The sequence below is a fragment of the Macaca thibetana genome, chromosome 2, assembly GCF_024542745.1.
Source record: "Macaca thibetana thibetana isolate TM-01 chromosome 2, ASM2454274v1, whole genome shotgun sequence".
In the NCBI taxonomy this organism is placed as follows: domain Eukaryota; kingdom Metazoa; phylum Chordata; class Mammalia; order Primates; family Cercopithecidae; genus Macaca; species Macaca thibetana.
The window spans coordinates 65945409-65965428 of NC_065579.1; the positions used below are offsets into that span (position 1 = coordinate 65945409).

General features: G+C 42.0%; 1 non-coding gene across 1 annotated transcript; it reads right to left on the reverse strand.

Moving 5' to 3' along the window:
• Positions 1-19046: 19046 nt before the first annotated feature.
• Positions 19047-19148, reverse strand: LOC126949563 (small nucleolar RNA U13). Its single transcript, XR_007723839.1, has one exon. It is a non-coding gene; the product is annotated as a small nucleolar RNA U13 (small nucleolar RNA).
• Positions 19149-20020: the final 872 nt, after the last annotated feature.

The following is a 20020-nucleotide window of genomic DNA, read 5'->3' on the forward strand; positions in this document are numbered from 1 at the left end:
AAAAATCTCCTTTGCAGGCAGGAGCTGTTCGATCTGGGGTTAGAAGAAGTGGGGAATGCCACTACTTCTTTAGCTGTCCTGACTGCTGTCTCAGTATGCCATGTGTCCTCACAATGCACTGTCTCTGGGCCTAGTTCAGCACCAAGACTTGCCTAAAAGTTGCTGATCCTATGGTCTAGACTGCCTTTTGTGCTTACTTAGATAAAAATATCTGCCTTTCATGTTTACTTAGAGACAAAGAGCACTGTAGCCCCTGAGGGCTAGGTTTGTGGGAACTCAAGTTACACTCGCTGTGATCCACAATTCCGCTCTGGGTAGTCCTAGTTTAAATGCTCCCTCTGTGGGCAAGCATCAGTCATTGGTCTGTTTTTCAGCACTGAGTTTAGGTTCTGACAATTTCTGTGTTCTCTCCCCTACAGCATTCAGTGATGACCACCACAGCACTTTGCTGTTGCTGGGGGTGGGTGAGGAATGACATCTCATTTCATGAATGTGTTTTCTTTCTCTTCAATGCCTCTTTCAGGGATATGAAGTTAAAACCAGGTACTATGAGTCTTCACCAGATTATTGATTATTAAATAGTTGTTTTCTTCTGTGTAGATAGTGGTTAATTTAATGTTCTTGTTGGGGGACAATCCATGAAGTCTTCCATTTCTGCCATCTTGTTCCAACTCTCTGAACTGTTCATTAAAACTTTCTAATGTGTCATTTGAGGTCTAAGACTACTTAAACATGAAGAAAAAACAGCTGGATTGTTGCACCTGGAACCAGAATTTTATTATAGCATGCGAAAGTCTTTGATCTTTACATGAGGTGCATTTCTTAGTGTGTAATTTAAAAGAAAAACAGGTTTTTTGAGAGTCATACTAAGCCCTGTGTGTAATTTAAACCTGCTCTTTTTGGAAAATATCTGTACCTTTAGATAATTAGAGGTGGTTATAGGCTGTATCTTTCTTCTTTTGTATTCCTGTCAGACAGTTTTTGACAGAGCAAGTTTCATTGTTCATGTAGAAATTATTTCACATGAGCAAACCTTTTTATTTTTCATTTTTAACAAGCAGGCAGTCTTTCTTGTAAATTTAGTGAACTTCTATCACTGCTTACATGAAAGATGTCTGAAGGTAAATTAAATTTCACAATAAGAAGATAATCCAATTTCTCAGTCATATTGGAAAACAGAATAGGAAGACATAAAGTGATATTCTTAACCTCCAGTTACTTTCTTAGGTTCAAATCCAGCTACGGTCCCCTGATGCAGTTTGACTATGGGTAATTGTGACATAGATAATTCAAAGTCAAAAGTTAAGCTTCATTTATTATTAACCCTCATATAGAATAAAATATTTTTTCAGCAATTTTCTTATTTACTAATTTTTTCTGGTTATAAAATCTCAAAAATTAAAAGAAATTCTGACTTATCAAAATCATAGTTAATGTGCTGAAAACAAAGAAATTTGCATTGGAATCTTTCTCTAGCTTTATAATATTGATTTGAGATTTGAGTTTCTGACTTTCAGTCCCTTTTCTTTTTACCCACTTAAAAAATGTCACTTTAAAGCATTCCTCCCAAATATATATATATGTTTTTTAATACTTTAAGTTCTGGGATACATGTGCAGAACCTGCAGGTTTGTTACATAGGTATACATGTGCCATGGTGGTTTGCTGCATCCATCAACTTGTCATCTACATTAGGTATTTCTCCTAATGTTACCCCTCCCCTAGCCACCTCACCCCACCTGACAGGCCCTGGTGTGTGATGTTCCCTCCCTGTGCTCATGTGTTCTCATTGTCCAACTTCCACTTATGAGTGAGAACATGTGGTGTTTGGTTTTCTGTTCCTGTATTAGTTTGCTGAGAATGATGGTTTCCAGCTTCATCCATGTCCCTGCAAAGGACACGAACTCATCCTTTTGTATGGCTGCATAGTATTCCATGGCTTATATGTGCCACATTTTCTTTATCCAGTATAACATTGATGGGCATTGAGATTGGTTCCAAGTCTTTCCCATTGTGAATAGTGCTGCAATAAACATGTGTGTGCATGTGTCTTTATAGTAGAATGATTTATAATTTGGGGGGTATATACCCAGTAATGGGATTGCTGGGTCAAATGGGATTTCTGGTTCTAGATGATTGAGAAATTGCCACACTGTCTTCCACAAAGGTTGAACCAATTTACACTCCTTCCAACAGTGTAAAAATGTTTCTATTTCTCCACATGCTCTCCAGCATTTGTTGTTTCCTGACTTGTTAATGATTGCCATTCTAACTGGTGCGAGATGGTATCTGAATGTGGTTTTGATTTGCATTTCTCTAATGATCAATGATGATGAGCCTTTTTAAGATTATTGTTGGCCACATAAATGTCTCTTTTGAGAAGTGTCTGTTGATCCTTTGCCCACTTTGTGATGGGATTGTTTGCTTTGTTCTTGTAAAATTGTTTAAGTTCCTTGTAGATTCTGGATATTAGCCCTTTGTCACATGGATAGATTGGAAAAATTTTCTCCCATTCTGTAAGTTGCCAGTCCCCTCTGAAGATAATTTCTTTTGCTGTGCAGAAGCTCTTTAGTTTGATTAGATCCCCTTTGTCAATTTTGGCCCTTGTTGCCATTACTTTGGTGTTTTAGTCATGAAGTCTTTGCCCATGCCTATGACCGCAATGGTATTACCTAGGTTTTCTTCTAGGTTTTTATGGTTTTATGTCTTATATTTAAGTCTTTAATCCATCTTGTGTTCATTTTTGTATAAGGTGCAAGGAAGTGGTCCAGTTTCAGTTTTCTGCATATGGCCAGCCAGTTTTCTCAAAACCATTTATTAAATAGGGAATCCTTTACCCATTACTTGTTTTTGTCAGGTTTGTCAAAGATCAGATGTTTGTAGATGTGTGGTGTTATTTCTGAGGTTTCTGTTTTGTTCCATTGGTCTATATATCTGTTTTAGTACCGGTACCATGCTGTTTTGGTTACTGTAGCCTTGTAATATAGTTTGAAGCCAGGTAGGGTGATGCCTACAGCTTTGTCAGTTTTCATTCAGATTGTCTTAGAAATATGGGCTTCTTTTTGGATCCATGTGAAATGTAAAGTAGTTTCTTCTAATTCTGTGAAAAAAGTCAGTGGTAGATTGATGAGGACAGTATTGAATCTATACATCACTTTGGGCAGTATGGTCATTTTCACAATATTAATTCTTCCTATCCATGAGTATGGAATATTTTTCCATTTGTTTGTGCCCTCACTTATTTCTTTGAGCAGTGGTTTGTAGTTCTCCTTGAAGAGGTCCTTCACATCTCTTGTAGGTTGTATTCCTAGATATTTTATTCTCTGTGTAGCAATTGTGAATGGGAGTTCATTCATGATTGAGATCATCCTTTTGTCTATTATTGGTGTATAGCAATGCTTGGAGTTTTGCACATTGATTTTGTATCCTGAGACTTTGCTGAAGTTGCTTATCAGCTTAAGGAGATTTTGGGCTGAGACGATTGGGTTTTCTGAATATACAATCATGACAACTGCAAACAGAGACAATTTGACTTCTTCTCTTCATATTTGAATATGCTTATTTTTTTCTCTTGCCTGATTGCCCTGGCCAGAACTTCTGATACTATGTCTAATAGGAGCAGTGAGAGAGGATATCCTTGTCTGTTTTGGTTTTCAAAGGGAATGCTTCTAGCTTCTGCCATATCATTATGATACTGCCTGTGGGTTTGTCATAAATAGCTCTTATTATTTTCAGACATGTTCCATCAATACCTAGCTTATTAAGGGATTTTTGTATGAAGGGGTGTTGAATTTTATTGAAGGCCTTTTCTGCTTCTATTGAGAAAATCATGTGGTTTTGTCATTGGTTCTGTTTATGTGATAAATTACGTTTATTGATTTGCATATGCTGAACCAGCCTTGCATCCCAGGTATGAAGCCAACTTGATCATGGAGCTTTTGGATGTGCTGCTGGATTTGGTTTGCCTATATTTTAACGAGTATTTTCATGTCAACGTTCATCAGGGATATTGGTCTGAAATTTTCTTTTTTTTTTTTTTTTTTTTTTTTTTGCTTTGTCTCTGCCAGCTTTGGGTATCATGATGATGCTGGCCTTAGAAAATGAGATAGAGAGGAGTCCCTCTTTTTCTATTGTTGGGATAGTTTCAGAAGTAATGGTGTCAGCTCCTTTTTGTACCTCTGGTAGAATTCGGGTGTGAGTCCTCTGGTTCTGAGCTTTTTTGGTTTGTAGGCTATTAATTACTGCCTCAATTTCAGAACTTGTTATTGGTCTATTCAGGGATTTGACTTCTTCCTTGTTTAGTCTTGGAGGGTGTTTGTGTCCAGGAATTTATTCATTTCTTCTAGATTTTCTAGTTTATTTGTGTAGAGATGTTTGTAGTATTCTCTCATGGTAGTTTGTATGTCTGTGGAATCAATTGTGATATCCCCTTTATCATTTTATATTTTGTCATTTGATTCTTCTCTCTTTTCTTCTTTATTAGTCTAGCTAGTAGTTTATCTATTTTGTTAATGTTTTCAAAAAACTAGCTCCTGGAATCATTGATTTTTGAAGGGTTTTTTGTGTCTCTATCTCTTTCAATTCTGCTCTGATCTTAGTTATTTCTTGTCTTCTGCTAGCTTTTGAATTTGTTATTTTATTCGTTATTTTAATTGTGATGTTAGGGTGATGATTTTAGATATTTCTGTCTTTTTCCTGTGGTTATTTAGTGGTATAAATTTTTCTGTACACACTGATTTAGCTGTGTCCCAGAGATTCTGGTATGTTGTGTCTTTGTTCTGATTGGTTTCAAAAAACTCCTTTATTTCTGCCTTAATTTTGTTATTTACCCACTAGTTATTCCAGAGCAGGTTGTTCAGTTACCATGTAGCTGTGTGGTTTTGAGTGAGTTTTTAAAATCTGAGTTCTAATTTGATTGCACTGTGGTCTGAGAAACTGTTATGATTTTGTCCAGAGCTGAGTTCAAATCCTGAATATGCTTGTTAATTTTCTGTCTCATTGATCTGTTTAATATTGACAGTGGGGTGTTAAGAACTTCCTTTATTATTGTGTGGGGGTCTAAGTCTCTTTGTAGTCCTTTAGGAACTTGCTTTATGAATCTGGGTGCTCCTGTATTCAGTGCATTTATATTTAGGATAGTTAACTCTTCTCGTTGCATTGATCCCTTTACCATTATGTAGTGTCCTTCTTTGCCATTTTTTATCTTTGTTGGTTTAAAGTCTCTTTTATCAGAGACTAGGATTGCAACTTCTGTTTTTTTTGTTTTGTTTTGTTTTGTTTTGTTTTGTTTTTGTGTGTGTGTGTGTGCTTTCCATTTGCTTGGTAAACATTTCTCTGTCCCTTCATTTCCAGCCTGTGTATGTCTTTGCACATGAGATATGTCTCCTGAATACAGCACGCCAATGAGTCTTGCTCTTTATCCAATTTGCCTGTCTGTGTCTTTTAATTGGGGCATTTACATTTAAATGTAAATGGGCATAACCCATTTACCTTTAAGGTTAATATCACTATGTGTGAATTTGATCCTATCCTTGTGATGCTAACTGATTATTTTGCGCATTAGTTGATGCAGTTTCTTGATAGTGTCAATGGTCTTTACAATTTGGTATGTCTTTGCAGTGGCTGGTGCGAGTTATTCCTTTCCAAATTTAGTGCTTCCTTCAGGAGCTCTTGTAAGGCATGCCTGGTGGTGACAAAATGTTTCACCATTTGCTTTTCTGTAAAGGATTTTATTTCTCCTTCACTTATGAAGCTTAGTTTGGCTGGATATGAGATTCTGGGTTGAAAGTTCTTTTATTTAAAAATGGTGAATATTGACTCCCCACTCACTTCTGGTTTGTAGGGTTTCTGCAGAGACATCATTTTACCCTTTGTGGGTAAGCTGACCTTTCTCTCTGGCTGCCCTTAATATTTTTCTGTCATTTCAACCTTAGTGAATCTGATGATTATGTGTCTTGAGCTTGCTTTTCTCAAGGGGTATCTTTGTGGTGTTCTCTGTATTTCCTGAATTTGAATGTTGGCCTGTCTTTCTAGGTTGGGATGTTCTCCTGGATAATATCCTGAAGAGTGTTTTCCAACTTGCTTCTATTGTCCCTTTCACTTTCAGATACACCAATTAAATGTAGGTTTGGTCTTTTCACATAGTCCCATATTTCTTAGAGGTTTTGTTCATTCCTTTTCATTCCTTTTCTCTCTAATCTTGTCTTGATGCTTTACTTTATTAAGTTGATCTTCAATCTCTGATATCCTTTCTATCACTTGATCAATTTGGCTACTGATACTTGTGTATGCTTCACAAAGTTCTTGTGCTGTGTTTTTCAGCTCCATCAGGTCATTATGTTCCTCTCTAAACTGATTATTCTAGATGGCAATTCCTCTAACCATTTTTTCAGCCTTCTTAGCTTCCTTGCATTGGGTTAGAACATGCTTCATTAGCTTGGAGGAGTTTGTTATTACTCACCTTCTGAAGCCTACTCTGTCTATTCGTCAAACTCATTCTCTGTCCAGTTTGTTCCCTTGCTGGTGAGGAGTTGTGATCCTTTGGAGGAGAAGAGGTATTCCGGTTTTTGGAGTTCTGGACCTTTTTGCACTTTTTTTGTAATCTTTGTGGATTTATCTACCTTTGGTCTTTGATGCTGGTGACTTTCGAATGGGATTTTTGTGTGGATTTCCTTTTTGTTGATGCTGATGCTATTGGTTTCTGTTTGTTAGTTTTCCTTCTAACAGTTAGGCCCTTCTGCTGAATGTCTGCAGGAGTTTGCTGGAGATCCACTCCATATCCTCTTTGCCTGGGTATCACCAGTGGAGGCTGCAGAACAGTAATGATTGCTGCCTGTCTCTTCCTCTGGAAGCTTCATCCCAGGGGGTCACTTGCAGAAGCTAGCCAGATCTCTGCTGTATGAGAAGTCTGTCAATTCCTGCTGCGGAGTGTCCTCCCAGTCAGGAGGCACAGGGGTCAGTGATCCACTTGAGGAGGCAGACTCTCCCTTAGCAGAGCTCGAATGCTGTCCTGGGAGATCTGCTGCTCTCAGAGCTGGCAGGCAGAAACGTTTAAGTCTGCTGAAGCTGCACACACAGCCACTCCTTCTCCCAGGTGCTCTGTCCCAGGGAGATGAGTTTTAGCTATAAGCCTCTGCCTGGGGTTGCTGCCTTTCTTTCAGACATTCCCTGTCCTAAAAGGAGGAATCTAGAGAGGTTGCTTGGCTACAGCAGCTGACTGGCAAGACGGCAGAATAGGAAGAGCTCTGGTCTGCAGCTCTCGGTAAGATCACTGCAGAAGGTGGGTGATTTCTGGATTTCCAACTGAGGCACCCGGCTCATCTCATTGGGACTGGTTAGACAGTGGGTGCAGCTCAGGGAAAGCGAGCTGAAGCAGGATGGGGTGTCATCTCATCCTGGAAGCCTAAAGATCAGGGACTTCTCTCCGCTAGTCAAGGGAAGCTGTGAGGGACTGTGCCATAAGTATCATGCATTCTGGCCCAGATGCTACTCTTTTCTCACAGTCTTTGCAACTCGCAGATGAGATTCCTTTGGGTGCCTACACAACCAGGGCTCTGGATTTCAAGCACAAAACTGGGCAACCATTTCGCAGACACTGACAAAGCTGTGGGAGTTTTTGGTTTTTGTTTGTTTGTTTGTTTGTTTTTTCCATACCCCAATGGCACTTGGAATGTCAGTGATACAGAACCATTCACTCCCCTGGAAAGGACCTGAAGTCAGGGAGCCAAGTGGTCTAGCTCAGTGGATCCCAACCCTATGTAGCCCAACAAGCTAAGATCCACTGGCTTGAAATTCTTGCTGTCATCACAGCAGTGTGAAGTCTACCTGGGACACTGGAGCTTGGTGTGGGGAGGTGCATCCACCATTACTTAGGTTTGAGGAGGCAGTTTTCCCCTCACAGTGTAAACAAAGCTGCTGGGAGTTGGGACTGGGTTGAACCCACTGCAGCACAGCAAAAATAAATTTTTAACAATTAAAAAACACTGGTAGCAAGTGCAATTTTGGAGGAAATATGACTATATAAAATGTAATAATAAAACGAGAGAAGGAATACAGGTCTAGGATGATTACTTCGTGGTCACTATAATTTTTGTCACTATTTTATTATTATTAATAAAATAGAGGGTAGCTGTTTAATACTACAAAAAAATTCCAAAAACTATTATTAATTTAGAAGGAAAATTGCCCATGGAATTATAGATGAATTAGAAGGATTCACTGGAGAGAAAATTGTTCATGATAGTGTAATGCCCAGACCGTTTGTTCCCCAAAGAAGACCACCAGAGTCCAGTGTCAAAGCCAAGCGGCAAGGATCTTTACTACAAGTTCGAACTTGGACCCTCCATTCCACAGTATACAAGAGGGCCCCGAACAATGCGAGCGTTTGCTTTTTATAGCCTGAAAGTTGCAGGGGAACAAAGAAATTCTTTTGGCTCCCACGCTTTCAGTAACCTTGAACGGCTGTCCCCTTATCGGAGACTTTCCAGGTGGTGTTTGTACTGGGCTCAGGGAGTTGGAGAGATATATGGTGGTATGTGGTGGGATGGGAGGATGGGATGTGTTTGTACTAGGCTCAGGGAGTTTTGAGCCCGGGGCTGAGGAATGTGCCCAGCTCCTTTCATTCTCCCCTTCTTTTCAGGTATCTTTAGATCCAATCTTGGGTCTTATAAGTCTTTTTCTGTTTCAGCGTTTACAGGTAGGTATTGGGCTCTGAGGACCATGAGTTGTACGGTGTCAAATCTTTTCCTAACAAATTGTAAAATTCTGTTAACAACACAAGGTCCTACGGTAAGCAGAAATAGTAGACTTAGCAGGGGTCCAAGGAAGGGGGCTAACAGAGAAAACATAGAGGAATTCCACCATTGGTCTGCAGCTGAAGCAAACTGCCGTGTTTTTACTTCTGTGCTTAACTTGCGTAACTGTTGGACCCGGTCCTCTACAAGCCCCGATTCATTTATGTAGAAACAACAGTCTTCTTTTAGAAATATACATGTACCACCTTTTTTTGCAGTGAGTAGGTCTAGGGCCCTCCGGTTCTGCAAGGTTACCTGAGCTAGGGACGTGAGCTGCCGCTGAAGGGAGGCAAGAGACTCAGCCGACTCCTCCATAGCAACAGCAAATTGTTGGTACAACTTGTTACTTTCTATGAGGGTGTGACCTAGGGTTCCCCCCGCCAGTCCGGCCGCAATGAAGGATGCGGTGAGGGAGATTCCTGCAATGCGGGGGAGGAATATGGCTCATGCAGGTCTCGGTCTATGGTCTGGGTGAATAACAGCACTAGTCCAGTTACCGGTATACCCTAGGAACTCGCCAGCAGTTAGTAGAGTCAACCGGGGAACTAATGTGACAGGGAGACACAGTAGGTTGTTAACAGAGGGACTAGGTAGGTTTTTAGATATGGTTCCATTACACCAGAAGAATATGCCTGATGGAGCCCTTAAGGTGATATTAGGGGGTGTTGCAGTGATGCTACAGAGGCTGGAATTGGTTTCTGAGAAACAGTAGGGAAACTTCTCCTGACTGGGGTTGTTTTTAGCTCTGTCCACAGTCCATGTGTCTGGTGCTTCAGCCGCCGCCGTGATTGGTCCCAGGAGGTCAGAGGTTGGGTCCACCGGCTTGACGTGGGTGTAGTGGATCCACGATGCGATGCCTTCTACCTTTAGGGCGGTGGGTGTGGTTAGGAGTACCTGGAGTGGTCCTTTCCACCTGGGTTCTAGGGTCTCTTGTCGGTGTCGCTTGACCAGGACCCAGTCTCCCGGCTGGTATGGATGGGGTGTCGGCGGGGACCGGTCTCATATAGTTCCTTCAGCTTGGGCCAGATTTCTTGATGAATTTTCTGCAAGGCTTGTAGGGAAAATAAGAGTTCAGAGACATTTTCTGTTTCAGACTTGAGCAGATCATCTTTTAGGCTGGGAACTAAGGGTGGGGGTCTGCCATACATAATTTCATAAGGGGTAAGGCCCAGTCTGTAAAGGGTATTACGGGCCCAGAACAGAGTGTAGGGGAGAAGGACCACCCAATTAGTGCCAGTCTCCATAGTTAATTTAGTTAAGGTCTCTTTTAAGTTTCGATTCATTCTCTCTACCTGTCCTGAACTCTGGGGCCTGTAAGCGCAATGTAGTTTCCAATTTGCCCCAAGGATGGAAGCCAAATCCTGACTTACCTTAGTGAAGAAGGCCGGCCCATTATCTGACCCTATCTGGATGGGGAAGCCATACCTGGGGAGGATATCTTCCAGGATTTTTTTTGCTACAACCTGAGCAGTTTCCTTCTTGGTGGGGAATGCTTCAGTCCACCCTGAAAAAGTATCTACAAAGACAAGTAAGTACCGATACCCGTATTTTCCTGGCTTTATCTCAGTAAAATCTACTTCCCAGTAGATACCGGGCCTGGTTCCCCTGAGCCTTGTTCCCATTGTAGCCTGGGATTGGGGGTAGGCGTTGTTAAGCTGGCAGACTTTGCAACTTGTCATGATGTTGCTGGCCATCTCGGCTGTATGTCTGAATTTGAGTTTAGAGCGTCTCATCAGGTCTATCATCTGCCGAGCACCCAGGTGGGTGGTTCGGTGGATGTGTTCTAACACTTGTTGTCCTAATTTTTCTGGTAGGATGGTTTGGTCATTAGTATCAGTCCACCACTCATTCTGGATCTGTTTTAGGGGAAGCTTGTCAATCCACTGGAGATCTTGTTCTGAATAATCAGGGAAATATGGCAAGTCCCGGGGGCCTGGGTCAGGGAGCTGGAGTGCAAGGAGTTGGCTGGGAGCCTTCGCCACCTTTCTTGCACTTTGGTCCGCCAGAAAGTTGCCTTGAGCAGTTGGAGTAGTTAGTTTCTGATGCCCTGGACAATGCACAATGGCTAACTTTTCTGGCCTCCATAGGGCTGTTAGCAGGGCTAGGATTTCTTGCTTGTTTTTTTATCTCTTTTCCTTCAGCCGTCAGTAACCCCCGCTCCCTGTAAATGGCCCCATGTATATGAGCCGTTGCAAAAGCATATCGGCTGTCTGTATATACTGTCAGCTTTTTCCCCACCCCTAAGGTAAGAACTTGGGTGAGCGCTATCAGTTCGGCCTTCTGGGCCGATGTCCCCGGGGGCAGGGGTTCCGCCCAGATTACCTCAGTCTCTGAAGTCACTGCCGCTCCAGCGTACCTCTGGCCCTGATGCATGAAGCTGCTCCCATCAGTGAACCAGACGAGGTCGTCATCAGGAAGTGGGCGGTCCTGCAGGTCTTCTCGAACTCTGTGCACCTGAGCTAGTATCTCGGTGCAGTCGTGGAGTGGGGCGTCCAGGTCCGGGTTGGGCAGCAGCGAGGCAGGGTTTAAGGTCGTTGGGGGCAGGAATGTTATCCTGAGAGGATTTAGTAGTAGTCCTTGGTAGTGGGTGAGTCGGGCGTTACTCATCCATCGATTAGGTGGCTGTTTGAGTACACCTTCGATGGCATGTGGAGTAACGACCCACAATTCTTGCCCCATGATAAGTTTATTAGCATCCTGCACCATCAGAGCCGTGGCTGCAATCATTCGGAGACAAGGGGGCCACCCGGCAGCCACTGGGTCTAACTTCTTTGACAGTAGGCAACTGGCCTCCGCCAGGGGCCTAAGTTCTGAGTTATTACCGCCTTGGCGACACTTTTATTTTCATCTACGTATAAATGGAAGGGCTTGGTAAAATCAGGTAGTCCCAGTGCAGGCGCAGAGAGTAGGGCAGTTTTAATCTGTTGGAAAGCCGACTCGGCTTCGTCTGTCCACTTAAATGGCTGCTGCCCCCGTGTTGCCTGATATAAGGGTTTAGCCAGTTCCACGAACCCAAGTATTCATAGTCTGCAAAACCCTGCCGACCCCAGGAATTCCCTCACTTGCCGGGTGGATTGCGGCCTGGGGATCTGCAGAACAGTTTGTTTCCAGACGTCTGTTAACCAGCGCTGCCCTTCTTTAAGCAGGTACCCTAGATATGTTACCTCTGGCTTACAGATTTGAGCTTTCTTTGCCGAGGCTCAGTAGCCTAGATTTCCCAGAGCTTTTAAGAGACCCTTGGTCCCTTGGATGCAAGCTTCTTGGGTCTCAGCAGCAATCAGGAGGTCATCAACATACTGTAGTAAGGTTATTTCAGGGTGTTTGCGTCGGTACTCACCCAGGTCTTCATGGAGGGCCTCATCGAACAGGGTAGGAGAGTTTTTGAATCCTTGCGGCAGTCTGGTCCATGTCAGTTGGCCACTTATGCCCCTATCAGGGTCATTCCACTCAAAGGCGAAGAGCTTTTGGCTCTGAGGGGCTAAAGGCAAACTGAAGAAAGCATCTTTTAAATCTAAAACAGTGTACCATTGATGTTTAGGGTTTAGGGTACTCAGGAGGGTTAGGCACAGTTGGATGTATGTCCACAACCCTCTTATTGATTTCTCTTAAGTCTTGTACAGGTCTGTATTCTCCACTATTAGGTTTTCATACCGGCAACAATGGAGTATTCCAGGGTGAGTGACATGAGCGAAGGACCCCTTGGTTAAGGAGCCGGCGGATATGCAGGGCAATTCCTTTCTTGGCCTCTAGGGGCATCGGGTATTGGCGTACCTGCACGGGGTCTGCCCCAGGTTTAAGTTCAACAAATAAAGCAGGACGGTGTTTTGCTAGTCCTAAGCCCCCCGTTTCCGCCCAAGCTTCTGGATATTGCTGGAGCCAGGTTGCTATGTCCTGGTCAGGGGCCGTTTGCTCCTGGTGGAGCCGGTACTCATCTTCTAGGGTTATAGTCAGGACGGACACGGGTTGATTGTGGGAGCTGGTCACGACGGGCCCCTCAGGGAGGAAATGGATCTGTGCTCCCATTTTAGTTAGCAGGTCTCTCCCTAATAGGGGACAGGGGCTCTCACGGATGACCAGGAAAGAATGGGTTACATTCTTGGCTCCAAGGTTTACTGTTCTTTGTGTTGTCCATGGGTATTTTTTAACTCCTGTGGCCCCTTGTACCCATGAGGACTTGGAGGATAATTTTCCATTAGTTTTAACTAAGACTGAGTGCTGTGCTTCCGTATCAACCAAGAACTGGACCGGGGACCCCTCCACTTGCAAAGTTACCCTAGGTTCGGGGAGGGGATCCGAACCCCGTCTTCCCTAGTCTTCATCTTGAGTGACTAGTACAGGTGTAGACCTAGGGGGTCCCTGTCCTCGTTGTTTCTTTTTGGGGCAGTCTCTTACCCAGTGGCCAGCCTCCTTGCAGTAGGCACATTGGTCTTTTCTCAGATTATCCTGCCTAGGGGGCCACCTGGGTTGGGTGTACTCTGGCTGTAGATGCTCTTTCTGTACCACTGCTGCCAGGACCTTGGTCATTTTTTCAGTGGCCTTAAATTGCCTTTCCTCTGGAGTATCTCTGTTATTGTAAACCCACTGGGCTATCTGAAGGAGGTCCTGAATCCGCTTTCCTTCCAAGTCTTCTAATTTTTGGAGTTTTCTTTTAATATCTGGGGCTGCCTGATTTACGAATGACATTACTATAGCTGCCTGACTTCCTGGAGCCTCTGGATCTATGGGGGTGTACTGTCTAAAAGCTTCCATTAATCTCTCTAAGTAGGTAGCTGTGCTCTCTGTCTTTCCCTGTAGAATAGAATATACTTTGGCCAAATTAGAGGGCTTGCGAGCAGCTGCCCGGAGACCTGCCATTAGAGTCTGGCGATAAAGGTGTAGCCGTCCCCTACCTTCTGCCATGTTGTAGTCCCACGCCGGCCTGGTCAGAGGAAAGGTCACGTTTATGAGGTCAGGGTTGGCAGTCGGTTGACCGTTGTCCCCCGGGACCAGCTTTCTAGCTTCTACCTGTATTCTTTTTTTCCTCTTCCATGGTAGACAAGATTCGGAGGAGCTGCTGACAGTCATCCCAAGTGGGCTGGTGGGTGAACATGACACTATCTAGTAAAGCCAGTAAATCTTTGGGGTTGTCTGAAAACCAAGCACTCTGAGTCTTCCAGTTATACAGATTACTGGTGGAGAATGGCCAGTACTGGAGCTTGGGGATTCCTGTGTCATCTGTGGGTCCTATTTCCCAAAGGGGTAAAGCCACCGTGGAGTCAGGCGGCGGGGGAGGGGGCTAGTCCGCGAAGTGCGCCCTCGCATTTGCCCTGCCAGCCCTTCAAAGTTACTTTCTCTTTTAGCGGGCTCGTGAGTGCCGGCCATCTCCCCTCCGCCTGCTCCCTCCCGCGACTCAGTCTGGGGGGTGGGTCCGGGTGCGGCGGCCGCCTCCCGTCCGCCTGCTCTCTCCCTCTATCTGTCATCCCGTGTCCTCTCTCCTTTACACTCAGTCTCTTTCTCTTTCTGTCTCTCTCTCTGACTCTCCACGTCTGCCGTTTCCTCCCCTTTCTCTTTCCGATTTCCCTTCCCACTTTCTCCCTCTCCCGTCTCTTATGGTCTCTCTCTCACTCATTTTCACTTTCTGTGTCTCTTCCTGTAAAGGAATGTGGGTTAGAATCCCTGTAAAGGAAATCTGATCTGACTTATTAATGATAGCTAGTCGCAGGCACACTTCAGCAGCCCGGGAACCGGGGCAGTTCAGATCGCGAGCGCGCGCTGGAAGCCGGGAGCCCGGGGACCGGGGCCGGAAGCGCGCCCGAAGCCGGGAGCCCGGGGACCAGGGCCGGAAGTGAGCGCCAGAAGCCGGGAGCCCGGGGACCGGGGCCGCAAATGCGCGCGCCCGAAAACCGGGGCAATTCAGATCACACGTGCGTGCCCAGGAACCAGGGCAATTCAGATCGCACTCCCACGCCCGGGAACCGGGGCAATTCAGATCGCACACACGCGCCGGAAGCCCGGGTCAGAGTCAGCTGTTGCCCGGATCGCGAATGCGCTCCGGCAACTCAGATCGCGAGCGCGCCCCGGCAGTCCGGGTGAGAGTCAGCTGCTGCCCGGATCACAAATGCGCTCCAGCACCTCAGATCACAATTTAAATCAGAAGAGAGCCAGGGGACGTCTCCCACCGGTCTCCGCTGGCCATCCTATAGCGCGTCTGCCAGGACTGTGCCAGCTCCAGTTTCAGACCTCGTGAGTCACAGATTCAGATTCAGAACAGACATACAGACACAGACAGACAAACGGAGACGAGCCAGCTCACCTATCAGTAGATCGATCCTAGCAGATCCATTGACCAGGGGTCTGGTGGGCTTGGGGAATCCCAGACGGGCCCCCAGATGTAATGCCCACACCGTTTGTTCCCCAAAGAAGACCACCAGAGTCCAGTGTCAAAGCCAAGCGGCAAGGATCTTTACTACAAGTTCAAACTTGGTCCCTCCATTCCACAGTATACAAGAGGGCCCCGAACAATGCGAGCGTTTGTTTTTTATAGCCCGAAAGTTGCAGGGGAACAAAGAAATTCTTTTGGCTCCCGCGCTTTCAGTAACCTTGAACGGCTGTCCCCTTATCGGAGACTTTCCAGGTGGTGTTTGTACTGGGCTCAGGGAGTTGGAGAGATATATGGTGGTATGTGGTGGGATGGGAGGATGGGATGTGTTTGTACTAGGCTCAGGGAGTTTTGAGCCCGGGGCTGAGGAATGTGCCAAGCTCTTTTCAATAGACAGTAACTATTAGATAACTTTTCCTGAGAATGCAAAACAAATAGCACTGTGAGTATACAAGGATGTTGTGTTAGCCTTGGTAGGGAAGAAAGTATTGTTCTTCATCTGACAACATCAGGAAACAGGTAATAATACATATTATTTTAGGAACATTTTCAGATATAGGGTTGGGAAATTGGGCAGTTTATGTCATACAGTCACTGTTTAACTTAAGATGGCATGATAATGTCATCACTTGAGATCATAGAAGATTCATATTGGGAAAATGTGTTAAAAGTTAGAATAATTTTTATAGAAATGGAACATTTAGCCAACTCTGGGTGAGTATAGGAATTCCCAGCTAGCTTCAGTGCTTTGACTTAATATTTTTAAAAATATTAAATGTGTTACAGAGAGGAGCCAAAAAATATGATATATATATAATCTTGCTGACACTATTCAGCAGACTGATAAAGTGCAACTACAGATTACTTTTTAGGTGTAGGAAGTGCACACAATAGGTGAGAAAATTATGCTAATTTTAAAACAGGGAAATCTTACAGCCAAAGTTAACACCTTTACTTAATGAGTGGCAATTTTATGCACAATCATTTGGAGCTAATCAAGCCCATGAAGTCACATGAAAGATGCTCTATCATAGCTTCAGTGCCTGGCAGACAGTTATGAAAACACACGGATAGTCAATTGATGTTGATAGTAGCACGTGGGAATTAAGTGCTGAAATTCTACCACTTCATAATTGGATTTTAGCACCTCCTCTTAATCTCCTCTTGATAAAATATAGCACTAGTAGCAAGTGGCATACTACAGTGTTACTTGGAGCTTTGTTAAGTAGCAAATTGCTGCTGACACTACTGGTATTTTTAGTACTTAGGGAAATGCACAATAAAATTGAGATTAAAACAAATAGGGTTAACCTAAAATGTGGCAAAAAGAAAAATAAAAGTCATTCTAGTAGGAAACTATTAATAACTGGATTTTGCCAATTGTAGTAAATAATCTATTATGTTGAAAGCTATTTAATAATGGATTTTATATTGGAACTTTGTTGTTATTGCTTCTGTAGTTTCAAATGAAAAGTGAATAATAGTAACTTCAGTTCTTTCAAATATTAGTAAAACAACCAAGAAGTACATATTAGTAACATGTTTTAGAAATACCTTGCCAAAGGTCAAGATGTTAAATAAAGATCAGGCTGCATGCAGCTATTTCTTTCTGGCTGTGGTCAGAACTACTTAAGGCTATAGAGCAAAAGGGAGCTAGCCTACCTCTGTTTATTCATGAAGCCCTGAGGCTATTTGTGAAGCATTGAAGAGTGGCTCTTGACCTTTATTTTAGGTGGATGTTAGATGGGTTCACTAAGGATTATGACCCTGAAGTCAAGTGTTGAGTGGCAGTACACATAGGGTGAAAAAGAATTTAAACTCAGAGGGTGTGATTATTTAATATTATTTGTAAAATATTTAAACCATCTTGCCTCATGATTTGTGTGTCACTGATACACTTAACATTAAATTCTTAATGAATTTTAGAATGACGTTCTTCTGCTGAGTTATCATATTTACAATGTATTTTATAATAGGTTGACATACAACAGGATTTGGGGGACAATTTTTTTTTTGAGACAGAGACTTACTCTGTGAGGGACACATTTTAAAGTTCTACATAAAGTTCTTAACTTCATTTTTAATAGGAAGCTTTACCCCAAATTTTAGTCAACCATTTATAATAATGGATGCTCAGACCTTCTCTAAGTGGCGTTTATCAGAAACTCTTCTTCCAAAATATTTTCTTATAGCTATGAAGAGAGGAAAGATGGCAAGTGTCACAGAGAGACCCATCAACTGTGCTATTGGTTCTTAATTTATTGTATGTTTTCAAAATAAAAAAGGTACAGTGGCTAGGTCATGGAATTTATAAGAAAATTGAAAAAATTTACAAGAGAATAGCAAACAACCACCTTGAAAAGTGGATAAAGGATGTGAACAAACACTTTTCAAAACAAAACGTACTTGTGGCCAAGGAGCACATGAAAAAAATTAAAAAGCTCAGTATCATTGACCATTTCAGAAATGGAAGTCAGAACCACAATGAGATACCATCTCATACCAGTCAGAATGGATATTACTAAAAATTTAAAAAAAAATAACATGCTGGAGAGGGAAACAAATATGGAGCTGGAGGCCATTATCCTTTGCCAACTAACACAGGAACAGAAAAACACATACCACATGTTCTCACTTACAAGTGGGAGCTTAATGATCAGAACTCGTTAACAGAAAGAAGGAAATAACAGACACTGGGGTCTACCTCATGGTGGAGAGTGGGATGAGGGAGAGGAGCAGAAAATATAACTATTGGGCACTGAGCTTGCTTAACACTTAGGTGATAAAGTAATCTGTACGACAAACCCACATGACATAGTTTACCTATACAAGAAACTTCACATGTTCCTAAAATAAAACCTAAAATAAAAAAAAAAAAGAAAAAGAAAATAGCTATTGCCAGAACTGTAAATAGATTATTAAAATGGAAACTTTTCTCTATGATAACCCACAATGGAAAATGAGCAAAATATTATCCATATTTTGGAAAGTTTCAGAATCAATTCTCCACCAAATATCCTCCACTGAATCCCAACAAAACAATAAATAGAAGGCAAAAGACTTCAAAATGTAAAAATGGGACTCTTTCAGAGGTTCTTTATACATTTAGAGAGAAAACAAAACATTTACGGAAGTTGGTTATAGTTAATTTATTTTCCAATGGGACATCTTCATAAAAATATGTATTTTTATTTAAATATATGGTAAGTAAACAAGACATGAGAATCTAAAAAAAATTAAATGAACTTTTAAATAGATTATATATATAATATACAGCAAGACAGAAACAAATACTTATAGTCCAAGAGAATGAACGTTGCTGAATTTCAGCTTGTTTTGGTAGTTCATCACATTATTGCAAAAATAACAGCAATTATGTTAAGAGCCCTCTTCATAACAACTGTAGTTGATAAATGACATCAATTTCATGGTGTCCAGACAAGAATTAAAGTTTCTTTTTTGGGGTTCCATAATTCAGACCACAGTGAAATTCTGACATTTTTGCCTCTATTCATATTGTTGTTTTCTGACTCTTCCTTGGCATCTAGCTAGCTGTATCTGTTAAATATTGCAGAAAGCACTTTGTTAATGGCTTTTTATAGTTGTTCAGTTTTCAGTTGAATTATCTTCTCCGCAAGGATGTCTTCCTACAATCACATGTCGAAAAATATCCCAATTATTCTCTCTGTATCTCTATAAAATGAAAAGAAGTCCACCTATAAATTTTGTTTATTTTCCTATAAATTACTTATTTTGCTCACTGAAGAATCCACTGGTTTTTAAAATGCCTTTAAACTCTGCATATTATGTATTTGCTATCGACCTGTTTATAAAAGTTGTTTTCTACATTCATATATTTTGGGTTTGTTTCTTTCTTTCTTTTTTTTTTTTTTTTTTTTCATGTTATGCCATGTGCTGAAGTCCTAAGCTTTGAGGGAGGCACATCTCATACATGAGCATTAAAAGTCATATATCACACTTACGAACCACAAAACTACCTCATCTTTTAATTGTTTATTTCTGTCAATGATTTTAACTTTAGAAATTGATTTATCAGGATCTATGATTGAAGCTTCTGATTTTTTTTTTGGTTGTTTCACTTGCCCCATCAAAATGCATTTTATCCACAATAGCAACAATCTCCTTTGAAAAAATAAGCAAATACCACTTAGTATTGCTTTCATTCTCTTAGACTAAACCCCAACTCCATAGCATTTACTACAGTGCACTGTGTGATGTGGCCCCCACCAACTTGTTGACAATATACTTTATTGCAATCAAGACACAGGGACCTACTTTCTGATTATAAAAAATAGTAAATTCATTCTTATGTTGTGAGATTTCCAATTGCCCGTTCCTTTGTCTACATCTACATCTTTACATGACAAGCTTCTTCTCATGATTTAGTTTTAGCTGAAATGATTATATCTTCTTTTATGTCCCCGCTGAAATCCTTTCCAAAGTAAAATGTGCCCCATTTTCGGGAATACTCTCTGTCAAAATCCTCTTTGTGTTTCACTGTTACAAAATCATATTTACCTGAATTTGCCATTGCATATTTAGAAGGTGCACCTTGCTCTCCTTATTCCCTATTATATTCCCAGTAAAGGGAATACTGTATTACAAGTTTCATTAAATATTTGGTGAATGCTATTTCTTTCTTCTTGGATGGCATAAATAAAAACACTAACTTTATTCTTAAATACAGATTTATATAAGCTCACTCTATTTCTCTAGAAATAAATGTCAACAACGAGTAAAGTGTCATCATCATTCATGGAAGGCCTAAGAGTGACAAGCTAAAAATACAACATCTTGTGTGTAATTTTTGTAACAGCCCTATGATAAAGGCATTGCCATTTCATTTTAA